At 40.2% G+C, this 22,045-nt stretch overlaps 1 protein-coding gene across 2 annotated transcripts in view; it reads left to right on the top strand.

Annotated features, from left to right (window-relative positions):
• PCSK5 (proprotein convertase subtilisin/kexin type 5) overlaps positions 1–22,045 on the top strand; it is a 295,959-nt gene that overhangs the window by 61,488 nt on the left and 212,426 nt on the right. The window lies entirely within an intron of this gene.

Below are 22,045 nucleotides of genomic sequence, written 5' to 3'. Positions count from 1 at the left end.
AGTCCTATTCTGCAGTAGGATGTTTGTGAGGCATAGTGGAGAAGGACCAGGACAGTTTGGAGGGGACATTTGCTGGGGCCAATGCTTCTGCTCCTTTGAATAAGAACAGTATGGTCTTCAGGTGATCATATATGCTACCTGTGTTGGCCATTTCCACAGTTGTGAGACCAGCCTTTTGGGTTTGTGTTGTGCCCGCCATTACAGTCTTGATCTCCTTTGCTAGTGCTCTGTTGAACACTTGGTAGGACTCCTGGCCCTGCAACCCTCTTTCCACACAAGGTCACCCATGTAGCTCAGATGAGAGCAGGGCCCTAAACTGAAGTAAGCGTTTTGAGACTTGATGGCTTGATTGTCATCAGACTTGAGGAGAAAATGTACATTTTTGAAACTGTTATGTAAGAAGATGTTGAATTTTAGGATTTTCAGTGGAATATCATCTCTCTGCTTTTAAAAATTGCAATTGAAAAACAAAAAAGACACAGACCAAAGGTAATTTGCAAATAACAGTATATTCCGAGATTTTGAGATGCCTTATCTTCAAGCACAGATAAGAGTATGTGCTGTATGGGTAGGTCACCAATCAGGATAGGGAGTGACTTGGGTATTGGCCCATGGTTCCAGGGTTGCTGGGCTTTGATCAGAGACTATGCAATAACCAGACTTCCCAGATTTTTCGTATATTTATCACTGAGCCTTATCACTGACCCTTTGAAAGGCACATTGTTATCCCTGACTCCAGCAAGACTCTACTTACTGAATTTCTGGCATAATTTTAAAATCTCCTCAATAAGCCTTGACATACAGTAGGGGCATATTTATGTGTATACAATAGGGTATTTTCAGTTAAGGGCTCTTGACTTTGGAACTTGCTTCCCTTTTTGGTCCAGCAGACCTGAATCCTTTGATATTATGGGCATGATGCAAGGTCCCTGTTTTCCCAGGTTCTTGATGAGGAGGTGGGTTAAGGAATGCATAAGTGGGTTCAAAGGGGAGATATTTGTGACTCCTGATAGGCCGTTAGGATCCTTTTTTATGTGTACACTCAGAGCACTCAATCGGTGCAGTTTAAAACTACCAATAAATTAACTAAGTATTGAAAAAGGATGGTCAAGTCTCTTGAGCTAGGTGTATAGTATGTTTTGGTGGAGGCTACCACAGTCCCTGGGAACTCTCCAGTTTAGTTGCAGGGAATCTTTCCTCCCTGGTTATATATAATTTCCTTTCTAAAGCCTCCTATTGTGACAAACAGTGCTTATCCTGGACAGGCTGGATGTGATGTTTGCTAGGCCCTGTCAATGCTGCGGCTTGGCACTGGAAGGGAAAAGGGTACTTATTAAATGATGGCTATTATACCAAACAGATTTTGATAGAAACCACTCACATTGCTCAATGATTGCACTATACTTACTAATAAAAGCATTTTATTGAATTTTTACTAGTTCACAAAATCATATAAATTGAGTATAGGTGTAAGTATAACTGCAGGAAAACGATTCTGCTATTGGATATAGCATATAGCATGATTCTCCAACTCCACCATAGCACTGCTGTCCATATGCCACATATGAGTGTTGTGTCATGGGAGTAAGGCAGCTTGTTCTTGCTACCCTGTGGTACATGTTTGTGGTTACCATGATACTGGCAGTGGAGGAATTCCAGGCTCTCCTGGCCTCTGCATAGAAGTGCAAAGTAGTAGTACTGTTTTATTTATTATGTTAACTCAGGTGGAGAGGAAGCCCTCAGAAAAACCTCAAAGGAATTATTAGGGCTCCAAGACCCAGATCCTACAAAGACTTACTTATGAGCTTAACTTTAAGCAGGTGAGTTGTCCCATTGAGTTTTGTGGGACTACTCACCTGCTTAAAGTTAAGTATATGTATAATGTTTTGTAGGATTAGACCCAAGTTCAGAACCCACATTTTATGTACGGGTGTGTTTGTGTGTGTGCTTGATCCACAATTTCAGGAAAAGTTTAATTAAAATAAAAAGTTTAACAAACAGAATCTCTTCTCTGACATGGTGGGAAGAATCAAAGGTGGATATTTCCTACTCATGAAAGTCAAGATAGTGGGGCTGGGAGAACTTAGGTTTTGGGAGACCCAAGTTCAATTTCCTGCTCTACCACAGACATCCTGTGTGACCTTGGGCACGTCACTTAGCCTCTCGGCCTCATTTCTCCATCTGTGAAATGGGAATAATACCCCTTCCTTACCTCACAGAGGTGTTGTGAGTAGAAATACATGAAAGATTGAGAAGTCTTTGATATCTACTGATGAAAAGTTCTATATAAGAACTAGATATTATTATATTATGTCAGGCTAGGGATGTTAATTCTAGATATGTGCACTGGACAGAAATTCCATTTTATGAAGGATTTTTGGATTTCAAAATTTGGTTTTGTCCCAAATCAGAGGGAAACATGAACATTTCTAAATTATCCATGAAAGACAATTCAGGGGAAAAAATATTTGAGATCAATCAAAACATTTTGTTTGGACAAAATCAAAATGTTTTATTTTTATTTGAACTTTTAAAATTGTATATTATAATACAAAGTATAATACAATAACAATTGTATATGATATTACAAAATAAAATATTTCTAAAAAATTTGAAACATTTCATTGCTAAAATGTTAAAACAGGATGTTTCAACAGTGTCTGAACTTCCCTCGCTGTTTTTTCTCTGAAATGAAATTTCAGCAAAATCAAGGTGATTTTGTGAAGCATTTCAATTTTGATGGAACTGCATTTTCAGAACAGAAAATAGTTCTATCAAAGTTTTTCTGACCAGCTCTAGTTACAACCCATTTGAGATCACATGTTCACTCCTTGAGGCTATAATTTCCTCTATGCTTTCTCTATCTGTGCTTTCTAAATTTTATTGCAAGTACTGTACTGAAATGACAAAATTTGTTTTAATGGTTCATTGTGCATTTTGAAAAAAGCATTTTTATCTGAAATGTAATACATTTTCAGTAACTCTTTGTTGATGCTGTTTTCTCTGGATCAGAGTCATGACAGGACCTTGTCCCAGCCTTTTGGAGCACGTGTATTTGTCTTTATTTGATCTATCTAATTTGTATGTTGATTTAGTCCCTATCCTATCAGGACACTCACGGTGATGTAGATAGAGTTGAATAAATGACAGTAGTTTGTGATATTACTGGAGTGGTAACAATATACCACTAGGCAGGAAATTCTGATTGCCATAAAGGCTCAGTTAAAGAGGAGGCAACCATTAACAAGTATTGAATAAATGACCTCAGAGCTGTTTCAGGTCATTTCTAAAACATCCCCATAAGACTGCATTTGTGATTGTAACTTCATCTCTATATATTAAACTCACTTATCTTTTCTGGTTGTCAGAAACAAACCAAAAAGAAAGGGGGAAAAAACTCTGTATAGAGCTATCAGTCATTGCTACACCATAGAGAGAGGATTCTAAGTTGCTAGCTACAAACTCCTTATTATGAAAGCAATAAAGTACTATCATTTGCTGGTACAGATTTTGATTAATGAGTTACAGGTTGAGATTGATACCTTTGGCCCTTGAACTGGTCTAATCTCTAGCAGGGCTGTAAATTTCATTGAGATTTGTTGACACAAGATCTTTTATCTATATACTATGTCAAACAAACTGTTTGATTAATGTCTTTCTCTTCTCTCTCTCTCTCTCCCTCTCCCCCCTCTTACTTTGCTTCACAACCACAAACCTGGTCATTTTAATGAGTAGGAACTAAGAAAATGGTATGGGCTTATTTGAGTGACATCTATGCCCAGAAGTGATGGGGTGATGATGTGGTGGTGGTGGGGCGCATGCCTGCTGTCCCCTTTGATTCATCACAAAACTGAGATGTGTATCCCGTGAGATATATTTAAAACAAATATTCCACCTCTGTATTCTTCAATGTTGATTCTAAAGATGTTCCTAGAAAGTGAAACTTAGAAACTGTTGTAATTCCTTTCACTTAGGGCCTGAGCCTCTAAAGCAGTGGTCTCCAAACTGTGGGGGAGGAATGTTTGTGGGGGGCATGGCAGGGCCCAGGCCAGCCCCCACAGGGAGTGAGGAGGAGGCGCCATCCAGCCCCACTGTGCCCCCAGCTCTGCTCTGGCTCCAGCTCTGGCCTGGGCCCCAGCTGAGGCCCCAGCTTTGGCTTCCAGCCCCAGCCACAGCTCCCCCCTTCTGACCCTGGCTCTCGCCCCAATCTCAGCCCCCAGTCCCGCTCCCAGTCCCAGGTCACAGGGTGATGCGAACAGTTTACATTACAGGTGGGGGTGGGGGGGGTGACAAAGAGTTTGGGGACCACTACTCTAAACTTCCAGTGAGAGTAAGGAGAGTAGAAAGTGCACAGCACCTCACAGAAGGCACTCATTACCTGCAAGATTAAGTCCACTGTGTTTCATTATTCGAGAGACCAGTTATCTGTGTATGCTCTTGTGTTATGCTTTCTAATAGTGAGGAAAAGAAAACATTAAATGCTACTTTTCTCCACCTTGAGACAATACTACACCTCTACCCTGATATAATACGACCCGATATAACACGAATTCTGATATAACACGGTAAAGCAGTGCTCCGGGGGGCGGGGCTGCGCACTCCGGCGGATCAAAGCAACTTCGATATAACACGGTTTCACCTATAACGTGGTAAGATTTTTTGGCTCCCGAGGACAGCGTTATATTGAGGTAGAGGTGTAGTTTAAAGAATGCAATATGTTTTCGTTACCTGAACCTGTCAGTTCTGATGAATCTATAGCTAACATGGCGGAATATAATCTTTCTTGGATGAATGACACATAATATCTGATCTGATGGTCACAGCTCAAACATTGCTCAAGATTGATTTACACAGCTGGGAGTTAGTTTTGTCTCAATTTATACCAAGTAAAGAATAACTAGAGACCATGTGCCTTGCTTTTGCTATGACCTGGGCCCCATACGAGTTTAGGGTTTGGAGAGTGAACAGTCCAACATATTACCCCCACAGCTCACCTGTCTATGTATCATTAGTTTAATACCAAAAATATCTACAATATTTCATCTCTTTAATTCTTGTGGATAAAATATGCAGACTGCTCATAATTGTTCCATATTGAATCCATTCACATAGCCATTAAAAGGCGTCACAGTCATCTGCAAAATTCCACTGCTGTCTGAAAATACTTTACCTTACCTGTGATAATAGTCCCACTATAACTGGAAGGGATTTGAGGAAAAATGTTTCTCTGTGCATTTGACAGCGTAGTCAGATTCATAGTCAGATTCACTGTTTCTGCTGCATAGTCAGTTGGTGTTGCCAGTTTCTTCCGGTTTGTGTTGGTTTTTCACATGGCAACCGGGGAGAGAAAAATATTTTTAAAAATAGGAGAATATGTCTGTAAAACCTCAAAAATGGCAGGAGGACTGAGAGACAGGCGTAGTAAGCGAAACTATTTTTAACTCATTTTTTTAAAGTTTACTAGATTTCAAGTTAGGAGTGTCTCCCTAAAAGCTATGCTTTGCCCCCCTAGAGTAGAAATCTCCAAAAGGTAATGAAACGAGTCTGATTCCACTGTAGGTGAGGTGGATTCAGGGAGCCCATATAAAGAGTCCACCTTCCCCTTCTTCACTAGACAATCACATTGAGTTAGAATATGACCTCCAGGAGTTGTGTTAATTAAGATGATGCTGACTATGACTTTTCAATCAATGCAGAAAGGGGCAAGCCTTGTTCAACATTGTCAGCTTGTCACAGGTAAGCCCTATCAATACTATTATTATTAATTATAATTATTAGACAAGCCCTCTGTGCCCCAGATAGAGGTCTCATTCACTGTGAACCCTGCAGACCACCTATTAGTTTGCTTAGGCTGGGCATTTGGGTCCACTATTTGAACATAAATAGAAGATTTTACTAAGACTAAGAAGAAGAAGACTGACTAAAGATATGAGGAGAAATAAGAAATTTAAAAGTACATCAGAAGTGAGATGCTGTAGGGAAAGATGATGGATCTGCTATAGCACCTGGGAGTAAATGTGAAAATCAAAATGATTTGGGAATTGAATAGAAACAAAATGATTGCTCAGCATTGGACTTCACCAGAGAAGTTAAGAAGAAAATGTCTATCCAAAGGCTACACTTTGCAGCTAATGAAGGTGTGGTGCTGTCAGAGAGAAAACTAGAACTTAAGTTGCAGTAAATCACTGGGACAAAATGGTATTCCTCTGAGAAACTAGTGCATAAAATAACTGAGCTACCCACAAATATATGTAATATTTTTTTAAATGTTATACTCGATGAGAAGAAGGTGGCCAATATTGTAGCCACCTTTAAAGTGGGTCATCCTGCAAATTTATATACCAGTGAAGCTTACCTAAGATCCTGAGGAAATATCTGAGAAAGCCATTAAAATTATAAAGCACGGTGAGGAGTGTAATGTAAGAGCATACCTGTCAACTTCTCATAAAAGAAAATGAAGGTGATCTACAGCATCCATAGAGGACTTGGAATGGGGAGAGAAATGTCACCCATTGCCTGTCCAAAGCGGGAAAAATGTTCACACTTTTCACGGTTGTTGCTAGAAACAGCCCAAAGCCACCACTAAATCCCCTTTCACACAGCAAGCCTCTGAGTGTGACCCCCCCCATATAAATTAAAAACACTTTTTAAAATATTTAACACTGTTATAAATTCTGGAGGCAAAGTGGGGTTTGGGATGGAGGCTGACAGCTTGTGACCCTCCATATAATAACCTTGTGATCCCCTGAGGGGTCATGACCCCCAGTTTGAGAACCCCTGCTCTATTTGCTTTTTACTTGCAGTGTTTTCCTGCTCTCCTTTCCCTGCTCTGTTCCAGACTTCCCTTTATTTTCTATTTCCCCTCCACTTCTGGCCCTCCACCTCCAGTTTTGTAAGTCCTGCTTTCCCTCCAGTTAATTTTGGAGAGTAAGAATTTTGGGCAGTTTCCTTCCAACTGCAGATGAGTCAACATCCTTTCTTAGGGCTTGTCTACACTTACTGGGGGATAAACATGCGGCGATAGATGCACAGCAATCAATGCGACCTGCTAAATCGACAGAGCATTCTCCCATCGACTCCTGTACTCCAGTGGATTGAGAAGAGTAAGGGGAGTCGATGGGAGAGTGTCTCCTGTTGACATTGCATAGTGTGGACCCGCGGTAAGTAGATCTAAGCTATGTCTATTTGAGTTACGCTATTCACATAACTCAAATTGCATAGCTTAGATTGACTTTTCCCTTTAGTGTAGACAAGGCCTTACGCACAAAAGGTTGGCTTTTGTAAGGGTGAATTGTGCTTCTCTAGTCTGTTAGATGTCTTTGAAAAAGATAATAAAATAATATATAAAGGACTGTCAGTAAATATTTATGTAGTCTTTGAAAAGAAGAAAAAAATAGAGTACATGTAATTTATTTAGGCTTTTGAAAAAGGAGTTGTCTCTTACATGGTGTTGTTACTGTAATTTGGAAAACCCAAGCAAAAATATGGAACCTGATTCTGCACTCTCAATGTTTTACTTTGTTTTACACTGACTTCAATGGAATTATTCCTGATTTACATAGTTGTGAGAGCAACATGAGGCATACAAAGTCCTGTTGTGGCTTAATAGTTGTTTAAGAGACAGAAAAGAAAAAAAAAAGGATAAATGGGCAGTTATCAGCATTGAAAGAGGCTAATAGTGGGATGCCATAGGAGGCATCAGAAGTGGAGCCAATGTTGCTCAGTGTATTGAGCTGGCAGATGAATGAAGAGTGAGTTGGCACAATGCTTTAGAGTAGCTATGATGAGGGAGGATTATTTGGAACGCCAGAAGGGCCAAACAAAACTCGATAATTGGGCAACATGGTGGCAACTAATGTTGAGTTAAGCATTCAGGGAACAGTTTAGTTGAAAAGAGGCCACTATATATGTATTAGCTGCACAGGTAGCCAGTTCAAATTGAAATTGCTTCAGTTTGTGGAAACACCTAGTAGACACTGGACATGCTCAGAGACTTAACTCAGGCATTGGCATTATCACTCAGTCTCTATATTTGTAACATTATTTTTAGGGTGTAGACAATTGAAAGGTAATTCACACTGGAATTTGAGCTATTCTGTACACATTGATGAGCTCTGAGTTACATGTAACTAGGGCTGGCTGTGCAAAACTCTTATAGTGAAACCCAAACCAGGTGAAACTCAGTTAGGTTTGGGTTCCAATGAGACCCCAAACTCAGAGCTTTGTGTGAAGGTTGGAGAAGGGTCTGTCAAACTCAGGACTCTGCCCTCCCTTCAGAAAACTCCCCCACTAAAATAGACCTGGAGCCATGAATAGTGGATTGGGCGGTGGCTGGTTACATATACTCTACTGACATCTTCAGGGACTTCCAAGTGAACCCTACCAAAATCCCCTTTAAGGGATATTCTGTTACCATGCAATGCATTCTAAGGTGCATAAGAGCCTAAAATAAGGTTAATTGGCCTTCAGTAGCAGCAGTGGGTCAAAAGGAATGCCTTCAGGTCATGTAGCTATTCAATGAGTGTTGAGGACAAATGTTAGACAAAGAGTCTGCTTCCCTAAAGATGCCAATAAGATTTGTGGGAATTGGGCTTATCTTGCTGGACCCCCAAAAATGCAAGATAGAAAACTGAAAAAATGAGTGTTACAAACTTCTGGGCTTCCCTAGATGATGGCACCAGCTAAGGGGAGAGTTGTCTCAGGGTCTAGCAGGGTTGCGTGAGGGCAGAAGTGGAGAAACCAGTGAGCAGTGCCTCATGGAATAGGCTGGGAGGGAGAGAGAAGAGTCACTGTGGGGTCAGGAACAGTTGAGCAGACGATCAAGACAACCTAAAACGATCTGTGTCAGGGTACACCAGAGGTGAGTATCAGTTGACAGCTAAGTCCGAGCCTCACAATGTCCTTTTATTGTCATCTACCTGTATTAAGGTACTCATCCTTTGGCCCAGAGTCTTCACTAGCCATTTGTCATCTCTAGACCTGTACATTGGCTCTTCCTTCTACTGGGAAGACACTGACATGCCTAGAAAGCAACATACTTTAAAACTGGTAGGGCATTTGTATATTACACTATCATGTATTTCCCTAACATTTGCCAAAAGGGATGCAATGCTGCTACGTCTCTGTACAAGATCCAGGAAGGGGAAGCCAAAACCAACTAACCAAAACACACATGTCCACTTCAAGAAGGCCTCCAAACTGACCAGGGCCACAAGAGATCCTAGTTCTCTACTTGTTCTTGGAGACAGGCAGGCAGACAGGCTGGCTCTCTCCTTTCCCTTAGATGTCAAGTCAGGGGAAGAACTGCTTAGTCCACTTCATAATGGCCTTACCCCAGAGCCTTCAGTCAGAGCAACCAAACTTATACTTAGAAAAACAAAGTCTCTGGACTTTCCGATCAGAGTGATAACATGAAGTCTGCAACCAGAGTGACCTCTAGTCCCATCTACTTTGCACAGCTTCTTTTCCTGTTTATATAGCTCCAGGGGTAAGATATGGTGCTCCTTGACAGCACCCTCACTGTCTTGGCTGTAAGTGCCACTGTCCTTTAAAGGAGTAATACACCCTGCCACACTATTTAGCCATATCCATTTTTCCTTTTGACACACCTTTTTCTATTGCTATGCACACCAACTATACAGTGAAAGCCAGGTATGTATTGATGTACTGATGGCAATACTCTGTTTTTCCTACATCTTTCACTTGTGCTGGTTGCCATTTGCACCTTTTTACGTGTGTGTATGTGTTCCAGACAGGTGCCCCATCAGAATATCAAGTATTTAATATTTGATAAGGGAAGACAAGGAGATAACATTTTACCTGCTGTTGTGGAGTTGTCACTGAATATTAGAAAGTATCAAACCACCAGCAGTCATATGATAAGGGGAAAAGTCCTCTCTTATGGATCAGTAACTAGTTAAAAGATAGGAAACAAAGGGGAGGAATAAATGGTCAGTTTTCACAGTGGAGAATGGACCCCCAAGGATCTGTACTGGGACTATGTTCAACATATTCATAAGTGATCTTGAAAAGACAAACAGTGAGGTGGCAAAGTTTGCAGACAATACAAAATCACTCAAGATAGTGAAGTCCCAGGCAGACTGTAAAGAGTTACAAAAGAATCTCACAAAGCTGGGTGACTGGGCAACAAAATGGCAGATGAAATTCAGAGTTGATAAGTGCAAAGTAATGCACATTGGAAAACATAATTCCAACTATACATACAAAATGATGGAGGCTAAATTATCTGTTTCTACTCAATAAAGAGATCTTGGAGTCATCGTGGAGGGTGCTCTGAAAGCAATGTGCAGCGGTCGTCAAAAAAGTTAACAATGTTAGGAACCATTAGGAAAGGAATAGGTAATAAGACAGATGTGACGGATTGGATCACAGAAACCCCGTTGGGAGCTGCCACCTGATGTGTAAAGACTACCTCTGCTCCTGTTTTCCCTGACAGCTCAGGACTCCAGCACCCTGTCTTGCTGAGCCAGACACTCCATCTGCTCCAACACAGACCCAGGGTCTGAATCACTTGTCCCAAAGCTGCAAGTTTACCTGAAAACAGCTCACAGAAGTGTGCTTGTCTTTAGCACTCAGATGCCCAACTCCCAATGGAGTCTAAACCCAAATAAATCTGTTTTACCCTGCATAAAGCTTATGCAGGGCAAACTCATAAATTGTTCGCCCTCTATAACACTGATAGAGAGATATGCACAGTTGTTTGCTCCCCCAGGTATTAATACATACTCTGAGTTAATTAATAAGGAAAAAAGTGATTTTATTAAATACAGAAAATAGGATTTAAGTGGTTCCAAGTAGTAACAGACAGAACAAAGTAAGTCACCAAGCAAAATAAAATAAAATGCACAAATCTATGTCTAATCAAACTGAATACAGATAATCTCACCCTCAGACTGGACACCGTCCAGGCCTGGGCACAATTCTTTCCCCTGGTACAGCTCTTGTTGCAGCTCAGGTGATAGCTAGGGTATTCTTCATGATGGCTCCTCTCCCCTTTGTTCTCTTCCACCCCTTTATATATCTTTTGCATAAGGCGGGAACCCTTTGTCCCTCTGGGTTTCCACCCCCCCTCACTGGAAAAGCACCAGGTTAAAGATGGATTCCAGTTCAGGTGACATGATCACATGTCACTGCAAGACTTCATTGCCCACTTGCCAGCACACACATATACAGGAAGACTCACAGGTAAACACAGCCATCTGCAGACAATGGTCCTTGTTAATGGGAGTCATCAAGATTCCAAACCATCATTAATGGCCCACACTTTACATAATTACAATAGGCCCTCAGAGTTATGTTTTATATTTCTAGTTTTAGATACTAGAGTGGTACATTTCTACAAATAGGATGATCACACTCAGTAGATTATGAGCTTTGTAATGATACCTTACAAGAGACCTTTTGCACGAAGCATATCCCAGTTGCATTATATTCACTTATAATCAAATCTTTATAAAACCATATAGACTGCACAACGTCACAACAGAAAATACCATAATGCCACTATGTAAATCCATGGTACGTCCACACCTTGAATACTGAGTGCAGTTCTGGTCACGCCGTCTCAAAAAGGGATACGTTAGAATTGGAAAAGGTTCAGAGAATTGCAACAAAATGATTAGGCATATGGAACAACTTTCATAGGAGGAGAGATTAAAAAGACTGGGACTGTTCATCTTAGAATAGAGTCAACTAAGGAGGGATATGATAGAGGTCTATAAAATCATGAATGGTATGATGAAAGTGAGTAGGGAAATATTATTTACCCCTTCACATAACATAAGAACTAGGGGTCACCTGATGAAATTAATAGGCAGCAGGCTTTAAAAAAACATAAGGAAGTACTTCTTCACACAACTCACAGTTAATTTGTGGAACTCATTGCCAAGGGATGTTCTGAAGGCCAAAAGTATAATGGGTTCAAAAAAGAATTATAAAAGTTCATGGAGGATAGGTCTATCAATGGCTATTAGCCTGGATGGGCAGGCATGCAACCCATGGGTGGATCATTTGATAATTGCCCTGTTCTGTTCAGTCTCTCTGAAGCATATGGCACCAGCCATTGTCAGAAGACAGCAATCTGAACTAGATGAACCATTGGTTGACCAGTATGGCCAATCTTATGTTTTTATCAGGAAATCAGGGAAGATTTCTTATAGTTCCTTGTCTGTTTACTGGTGGAAGCATACATCTTGTTCTCAGTGAGATATTATGATAACATAATCTATCATTAGTTAACACTAGATCATGCTGTCACTACCTGGATCAATACTCACTTCCTGATGAGAAACAACAACTACTATTTGGTATTCCAGCAAATCAGGAGGAAAAGTGGATTAATCACATCTCTGCTGACCACAGGAGATTATTGAAGTAACTAGTGTAGTGAGATTAACAAGTAGTTTAGTAAGATTAACGGAAAGACTAGACACAGACTGCTGGTCTGTTCCATGGTAGCTATTCTTATTTCCCTGAGCAGCTACTGTGTGTTTCCTACTGGGTCACATCTGGAAGTGCCCAGTGAATGCAAAGTAGATGTCAAGCAGCATTCTGGCAATTATTTTCACTGAACCAAGAAGACGTGATATTAAAGTGATCTGCGTAGTAGCTATCTGGATAGATTTTCCTGCTTGTCAAAAAGGAGATGGTTTCATTTCTGCTGTAAACAGATTTTTTTCCCCAATGATAAATCATATAGTAATAACACATATTCTGCCCTCTACCTGCTGCTGCTGATCTTATCTTCGAAGAGAGCGAATCCACTTCTCTCTTAAAAATTATTTAAAATGTGATATTATGTGTTTTAAGTGCCAGCAGTCAGGTTAAGAACTTCAGTTTTCTCTCTGTATATATTGTATTTTCTGAGCTATCCGTATGTCTTTTTTGTAGTAGTTTCTGTAATTAACAAGGAAAAGGCAATTCCTTATAATGTATGTTGTACTTCTGTTAAGAGGGAATAAATGTTTGACTGTTTAATTAGTCCAGAATAAAATGCTAGTAATAAATGCTATGGAATATAAATAGATAGTACGGTAATTGCTAAATTTGATAACAATACATAGTATTCCAATGGAAAAAAGTTTGCAAATTTAGACATATAGTTATTGAATGGCATAATTTCCTTTTTAAGTAGAAGCAGTTGCCACTTATTACTTTTCAAGAAACCTATTCAATAAGAATCCATGTTAATCTCTTTTCAGGTTGTTGACAATCACAGAGTAGCAGATCTGTAGAATGATTTTCCTTTGTGGAGCAATACTGCATGCTCTCCTATGATGATTGAAAAAGTAAAGGATCATTCCTAAAGTTCTGAGAAATACCAAATTTTTGTTTAGAAACCTCATCTGCTATTCAATTTAAATGCTTCCCCTGTGGCTTGCCTAGTAAAAGCGCGGTTACTGTAGGGCAGTGGCTGCTAATTAAGAGTGTCTACTAAATAAAGTATCAGAGGGGTAGCCCTGTTAGTCTGAATCTGTAAAAAGCAACAGAGGGTCCTGTGGCACCTTTGAGACTAACAGAAGTATTGGGAGCATAAGCTTTCGTGGGTAAGAACCTCACTTCTTCAGATGCAAGGACTTAAATAAAGATATCATATAGCACTTTTCAGATTGACAATGCTTTACCAACTTTAAAGCCCAGATCATGGCCGGGGTGTCAGTATGTTTACCCTGTCTCCAATTGAGCTAGAATGCTAAAAATAGCAGTGTGGCCATGCTAGCGTGGGCAGTAGCACAGACTAGTCATCTGAGTAGAGTCAAGTACATGGGAGGTTAAGCTACCTGCACCACACCGCTATTGGTAGCACCCTAGATCGATCAAAGCTAGCATGGGTATGTCTGTTCAAGCTGATAATTACACCTCCAGCTGCAGTGTAGACATATACTCAGGCACAGCTACGCAGGGTAAGTAAGTAGAGTAGAGTAAGACACTCCCACTATGCCATTGTGCAGCCTGCCTCACTGTGAGTCTGGCTGTCTAAGGGTAAGCAGGTGCTGTGCAGGTGGGCAGGGAGGGGGGTGGGAATGAGCGGAGTCTTGGCTTTGCTCTGCAGTGTACTAACTAATAAAGATGAGCTGGGGAGAGGGAGAAAGTGATTAGAGCTGGGTGAATAACTAATTTTTCAGTTTGCTGGCAGTTATGAAAAATCAGGAAAAAAATTGTTTTGTGTCAAACTGAATTTGGAATTTTCAGCAAATCAAAAAAATTCTTTCCAGTCAAATTAAACATATACTTCAACCTGAAACATTTTGTTTCCTGGCGTTTTTAAAGGACTAGATTCATCAAACAGGGGACATGGGGAGAGGGAGACACAATTCCTTAACTGTTTGCTCCTGGATCAGCAAAGCTATATGCTGCTTTTTACACTGGGCAGGTTGGAGAAACCCAGTCTAGCCTTAGCTAATTAAGCATTATAATATTCCTTTACGTTTTCACCCATTTTTCACCACAGCTGAGGTAAGGTTAAGTGACTTGCCCAGAGCCATGCGGCACTCAGTTTGAGTGGTGGGATCAGAACTCCAGAATTCCTGACTCCCCCCAACCTTCTTCTAACTGCTAAACTCCACTTCCATCTCATTTATCACAAATTATTGCCAAATACTGCAATTGTCTGGCTGTGCTGGTGTAACTAAACCTAAATATGGGAATTTATCCTTGCAAGCTCTATGGACCAATTTTTCACTGTGTAAAACTGGACAAATTTACAATAAACAGGCATTATAGTTTACTCAGCATCAGTGAACTGGCTGGATTCCTCAAGCAAGAAGGGGCAAATTTGCTTCAGCATAATTTGCTCCTATTTTTAATGTTGCAAAAGCTGTATTGCAACTACTACTACCTCCCAAGTTCTAAGGGAAATGGGTCACATTCTGCATCTTCCTCTGCCCAGCTAAGAAAAAAGTTCCTCAAAAAGGTAATTATAGGTGAAAAGGTTATAAATAGAATCTACAGTTTTGGCAATGGTGCTATGGATGGAAATTCTCCCGAGGGGAAAAAAATACAGATCCATGTAATCTCCAGTGACTCTTAGACACAGATTCTCTAGAAGTAACACAAAAACAGCCAAATCTGATCAGTATGCACAGATAGAGAGAGCAAAATCAGAACGGAATTTTCTGCCCCTTAAGTTTAAGACCACAAAGTCTCTTCACGCAAGTATGCCATGTAAGAAGAAAGGTGTGTCAGTCCAGAGGGGAGAAGCAAGGGGTAAAGTTACTTTCTTTGGCATTATCAAAAAAAAAATGCACTCTGTGCACAATAAATACAGACAAGATAGTTGAATAATAATAAGAAATTACTTTACTACTTGAGGGAAGTGTGTGTTGAACTGTTCAGCCTTTTATGAATATAAACACCTAATGGAGACAAGGTTTCTGAAGTTCAGAAGCAATCAGTTAACTCTTCTTTTGTTCAACTTCCATGTGCCTCTGCACCTCAGGTTTGGAGAGGGACAGAAAGAGGCTTTATTTTCCTCACAAAACTTGTGGTTTTGGCTCCAGCCAGGATGTACTGGAAATTTCACAAGTGATCCTGATGTGACTGTCTAAGGTTTTCAGACTCAATGTTCAAGCAAGCAACTCAACTTTTAGGCATCTATCCAACCCAAATTGCTGGACGTATGTCCCTAGTTAATTAAGGTCTGGTTTACACTTAAAATGTATTCTGGCTGAGCTGTGTCACTTAGAGATGTGGTTTGTTTTTTTTACCAACTTGGTTATTCTAGTATGAGCCCTGTGTAGTTGCAGTTATACCAGCAAAAAAGTCCGTTTGCTATTTAGCCTATTTCATTTGAGGAACTGGTATAATCGATACTGGCAAAAGTACAAGCTGTGTCTCCATTACAGATATATGGCAAACCCTTTCTAGGGTAGACAAGGCCTAAATGCAAATACCAGCTGCATAAATTAGAACAGGAGATAGACTATTTTAATTCACGTACATTGTTCATACAACGGCCACCATAAAATGTTAATCTTTATGACTGGAGAGTAATTAGTCTTGCTGCAGTATTCCATATATAAGGGGAATGCTTGCCATGCCTCCGTAAAGTCGATGTCTCAACAGTTGACTTTCAACTGGTAAACTTTTTGAGACCACTGTACTCAATGTGGGAGATTTTCCCTCCTTAAAGTTTGGATTCAGTATACAAAGATTAAGTTTACTTGCTAGCTTGTGGTGGTTGTGTTCCTTTTCTCATAGACTCATAGACTTTAAGGTCAGAAGGGACCATTATGATCTTCTAGTCTGACCTCCTGCACAACGCAGGCTACAGAATCTCACCCATCCACTCCTGTAACAAACCCCTGATCTATGTCTCAGCTACTGAAGTCCTCAACTTGTGGTTTAAAGACTTCAAGGTGCAGAGAATCCTCCAGCAAGTGACCCAGGCCCCACGCTGCAGAGGAAGGCGAAAACCCCCCAGGGCCTCTGCCAATCTGCCCTGGAGGGAAATTCCTTCCCGACCCCAAATATGGCGATCAGCTAAACCCTGAGCATATGGGCAAGTCACACCAGCCAGGCTCCCAGGAAAGAATTCTCTGTAGTAACTCAGATCCCACCCCATCTAACATCCTATCACAGGCCATTGGGCATATTTACCACTAATAGTCAAAGATCAATTAATTGCCAAAATTAGGCTATCCCATCATACCATCCCCTCCATAAACTTATCAAGCTCAGTCTTGAAGCCAGATATGTCTTTTGCCTCCACTGCTCCCCTTGGAAAGCTATTCCAGAACTTCACTCCTCTGATGGAATCTTAACTTTGTCTAAATTCAAGTCTAAACTTCCTGATGGCCAGTTTATATCAATTTGTTCTTGTGTCCACATTGGTACTGAGCTTAAATAATTCCTCTCCCTCCCTGGTATATTTATATACCCTCTGATATATTTATAGAGAGCAATCATATCTCCCCTCATCCTTCTTTTGGTTAGGCTAAACAAGCCAAGCAATTTGAGTCTCCTTTTGTAAGACAGGTTTTCCATTCCTCGGATCATCCTAGTAGCCCTTCTCTGTACCTGTTCCAGTTTGAATTCATCCTTCTTAAACATGGGAGACCAGAACTGCACACAATATTCCAGATGAGGTCTCACCTATAATGTATAATGGTACTAACACCTCCTTATCTCTACTGGAAATTCCTCGCCTGATGCATCCTAAGACCGCATTAGCTTTTTTTCACAGCCATATCACATTGGCGGCTCTTAGTCATCCTGTGATCAACCAATATTCCAAGGTCCTTCTCCTCCTCTGTTACTTCCAAGTGATGCGTCCCCAGTTTATAACAAAAATTCTTGTTGTTAATCCCTAAATGCATGTCCTTGCACTTTTCACTATTAAATTTCATCCTGTTACTATTCTCCAGTTTACAAGGTCATCCAGATCTTCCTGTAGGATATCCCGGTCCCTCTCTATATTGGCAATACCTCCCAGCTGCGTGTCATCCGCAAACTTTATTAGCACATTCCCACTTTTTGTGCCAAGGTCAGTAATAAAAAGATTAAATAAGATTGGTCCCAAAACCAATCCCTGAGGAACTCCGCTAGTAACCTCCTTCCAACCTGACAGTTCACTTTTCAGTATGACCCGTTGTAGTCTCCCCTTTAACCAGTTCTTTATCCACCTTTCAATTTTCATATTGATCCCCATCTTTTCCAATTTAGCTAATAATTCCCCATGTGGAACCGTATCAAATGCCTTACTGAAATCGAGGTAAATTAGATCCACTGCATTTCCTTTGTCTAAAAAATATGTTACCTTCTCAAAGAAGGAGATCAGTTGGCTTGGCATGATCTACCTTTTGTAAAACCATGTTGCATTTTGTTCCAATTATGAGTTTTTTCCTTTTCTTGGGATGCAGGTTTCTGGTAGTTTCTGCAACCTTGACTTGAAGTAAATCCAGGCCTCCTCCGCCTTTAGATCCACAAGCAGTCCAATCCACTTCCTTAACTAATTTCCTTAATTTTTTTAAGTTAGCCCTTTTGAAATCAAAAATCCTAGTCACATATCTATTTTTGTTTATCCTTCCTTTTAGTTTGAACTGAATTTGTTCATGATTGCTTGAACCAAGGTTGTCTCCTACAACCATTTCTTCTATGAGGTCCTCACTACGCATCAAAACCAAATCTAAAATGGCATCTCCTCTTGTTGGTTCAGCAACTACTTGGTAAAGGAATCCATCAGATATCGCATCCAAGAAAATCTGAGCCCTAGTATTACTACTAGCACTTGTCCTCCAGTCTATATCTGGGAAGTTAAAGTCTCCCATGATCACACAATTCCCATTAATATTTACTTCATTAAAAACATTAAAGAGGTCTCTATCCATATCCAGATCAGATCCCGGCGGTCTATAGCACACCCCAAGCACTATCCCAGGGAAAGCTCTAGTAGCTTTCTTCCCCAATGTGATTTTTGCCCAGATAGACTCTGTCTTACCCATTCCATCACTTCTTATTTCTTTACAGTTTACCTCATCATTGATATACAGTGCTACTCCACTACCTTTGCCTTTATTTCTGTCTTTCCTAAACAGCACATACCCTTCAATACCTGTACTCCAGTCATGACTATTATTCCACCATGTTTCTGTTATCTCTATAATATCTGGTTTCACTTCCTGCACCAATAATTCTAGTTCCTCCATTTTGTTACCTAGGCTCCTCGCATTAATGTACAAACATCTTAATTTTTGCTGTTTGGCTTCTCTCACATTCTTTACCCGATTAGGCACAGACATTCTACTGCCAGTATCACCTATTAGACTGGTATCTACATTACTCTTCCTCCTTATGTCCATTCTCCTACCCACGGCTGTATCCTTTCTTACTTCGTTTTCTTCCCTTTCAATGTTAAAATCCGGCGTGGAGATTACCTGAACATCTCCCAACCATCTCCCCCAAATTCCTAGTTTAAAGCTCTCTTAATCAGTTGTGCCAGCCTCCATCCTAGAAGTGTATTTCCCTCCCTCCTCAGGTGAAGTCCATCCCGAGAGACAAGTCCTCTGTCCATGAATGCTTCCCAGTGGCCATACATCCCAAAGCCCTCCTTATAGCACCACTGCCTGAGCCATCTGTTGATCATCATAATCTTGTCACACCTTTGTTGCCCTTCTCTAGGAACAGGCAGAATCCCACTGAATCCCTAACCCTAATGCTGCCCTCTCCATCTTTTTGACTTCTGTGTTTCCCCATTGCTTGTAAATGGCACGGACTCCAAAAGGGAAAATATTGCACAATTCCACAGAGATGCGACTGTCATGTACTGCTCTTTTTTCATTTGTTTATCCTTCCAAAACATTGGGCCAAATTCACCAGAAATTTGGCCCATTCTTTTTATTTAATGAACAGGTTGCACAATTGTGGCCAGTGAGACAGCCAGTAAAAATGTGAAATGTTCCTGTTTTATTCTCTCAGACTGGATACAGGTTTTGTTGTTTACCATGTGTGGGTATTTTCTCTCCTCTGACATTAAAATTACAAATGTTTATGAGGTAGATGTGGAAGAATCGTGATCACACTGATCCAGAGACAGTGGGCCAGAAACATGCCTCTGGGCCTATCCTGTGGTACAGACTGTGTAAGCTATTTCCATTAATGGAGATATTTCATTTGAAGGATTGATTCATTGGCTATTTTCAATGAAGGAATTTACAGTATAGGAAAAATAAACCGGAGGCCGAGAAGTTCTTCTCTTTTCAGACATGCCACAGGAACTTCCTAACAGACACATGTGTGTGTCTGAGGGGGTGACCCTGCAAGGAACACAGTTTAAGACCCTTGTTATCTTCAGACAAGCAGGGAGCAACACAGATTGACTAAAACCTCCTGAAACAATTATGTGGGAGGGCTAAGGGATGATTTAACTGCAGATGTATATATTGAGAATTATTTTCTGCACCATCTTAAACAGTCACCATGTTTAATACCAGCCAGTCATGAGAAGGGTTTTTTATTTTTTGTTTCAAATAAGGGAGATCAGATTAACAATGTCAGGCATGAAATGACAGCTTTCTACATTTTTTTTCTTTTCTTGCTAGCAGCCTTACAATTGCAGTCGTGCTGCTGCTGGCAGATCAAGTTGTTCATTTGATTCATATGCTGGTTTGAAAAAAATGTATCTGTATATATACAGGGCAGTCAAGTAAAGCATTCGTCATGAATAGAAAGGTTCTCACCTAGTTTCCTTTTTTCCCTGCTAGTTAAATACTTCCATCTGCAGCAGCTTAAGTCAAAGGATACAGGTTAACTGGGGTCAAGTAGCTGAAAAAGTAAAAGGAAAGGAAAATGCTGGCTTTGCTTGCTAATAAAAAAGGGAAAACCCTGATATTCACTGTGTCAATGAAAAAATTGACCAGAGCCCCAAATCAGCTTAGTACTTAACCATAAGACTAAATCATGTAGACTTCAATGGGATTTAGGCACATACCTAATGGCTTTGCTAAACAGAACTGGATTTAAGCACATGCTTAAGGTTAATCACACACTTCTACTGAATCAGGGCCCAGGTTCTGTTTTAATCTCCCACAAATCAAAATTAATTTGCTTCTCATTGTCCTGAACCTGTTCACTTGAATGTATGTATCATCTTATGTTTAAGTAGACCTGTTATTTCATTGCAATTGAGTGTTATTTGGTTTTGTGGATTATTTTATGTGCAACTTTCAAGAGCCAGATTAGTACAAAAAGTGGTCTTGGCTTCCACAGAAGGTACACTCCCAAAATGAGCTTAGATTGTCACAGTGCAAAAGGATTATATTGTGGGTGCAACAGAATGCCTGGGTGCATACTTTCCTGTCTCCTTAGAAGATTGCTTTTTCCTTGGAGACTTTTAATTTTTTAATCTAGAAGTCAGGTCCTCAAGGAATCCATTTTGAAGCACTTGGAGGAGAGGAAGGTGATCAGGAACAGCCAACATAGATTCACCAAGTGCAAGTCATGCCTGACCAACCTGATTGCTTTCTATGATGAGATAACTGGCTCTGTGGATATGGGGAAAATGGTGGACATGATATACCTTGACTTTAGCAAAGCTTTTGATACAGTCTCCCACAGTATTCTTGTCAGCAAGTTAAAAAAGTATGGATTGGATGAATGGACTATATGTGGATAGAAAGCTGGCTAGATCGTAGGGCTCATCGGGTAGTGATCAATGGCTCGATGTCTAGTTGGCAGCCGGTATCAAGCAAAGTGCCCCAGGGTCGGTCCTGGGGCCGGTTTTGTTCAATATCTTCATTAATGATCTGGATGATGGGATGGATTACACCCTCAGCAAGTTCGCAGATGACACTAAGATGGGGGGAGAGGTAGATACACTGGAAGGTAGGGATAGGGTCCAGAGTGACCTAGACAAATTGTAACTGATCTGTAACCAGCAAGTTTTGAGTCATCTGTAGATTACTAGCAATGTTTTTATATTTTCTTCCTGATCATTGATAAAGATATTGAATAACATTGGGTCAAGACGAAATCCCTGTGGGACCCCACTGGACCCTGTAAAATGCTGATTCCCCATTTACAGATTATATTTTGAGATCTATCAGTTAACCAGTTTTTAATCCATTTAACATGGGCTGTGCAGATTTTGTATAATGCTTTATTTTATTTTTATCAGAATGTCATGTTGGACTAAGTCAAATGACTTACAGTAGTCTAAGTATGTTATGTCAGTATAGTTACTTTTATCAGCCAAACTAGCAAGTTATCTGGTCCTGCTGATTTTAAACATTTTAACTTTAATAGTTGCTGTTTAATATCATCCCTAGTTACTAGAGGGAAAGAAAGCATTTCTTAATCACTATGAGATATGAATACATCATCCCGCTTCTTTCCAAATATAGTACAGAAATATTTATTGAATAATTTTGATTTTTTAGCATCAGGATTGACAATTTAACAATCCTTGTCTGATATTGGACCTATTCCAGTGTTAGGATTTCATTTATTCCTGATCGATTTAAAGAATTCCTTTTTTATTATCCTTAACCCTATTGGCTGTAGATTTTATTATTATACCTTTAGCTTCCTT

The sequence above is a fragment of the Malaclemys terrapin genome, chromosome 6 (genome assembly GCF_027887155.1).
Source record: "Malaclemys terrapin pileata isolate rMalTer1 chromosome 6, rMalTer1.hap1, whole genome shotgun sequence".
In the NCBI taxonomy this organism is placed as follows: Eukaryota; Metazoa; Chordata; order Testudines; family Emydidae; genus Malaclemys; species Malaclemys terrapin.
The sequence above is the reverse complement of the archived record's forward strand: the minus strand, read 5'-3'. Positions and strand labels throughout refer to the sequence as shown.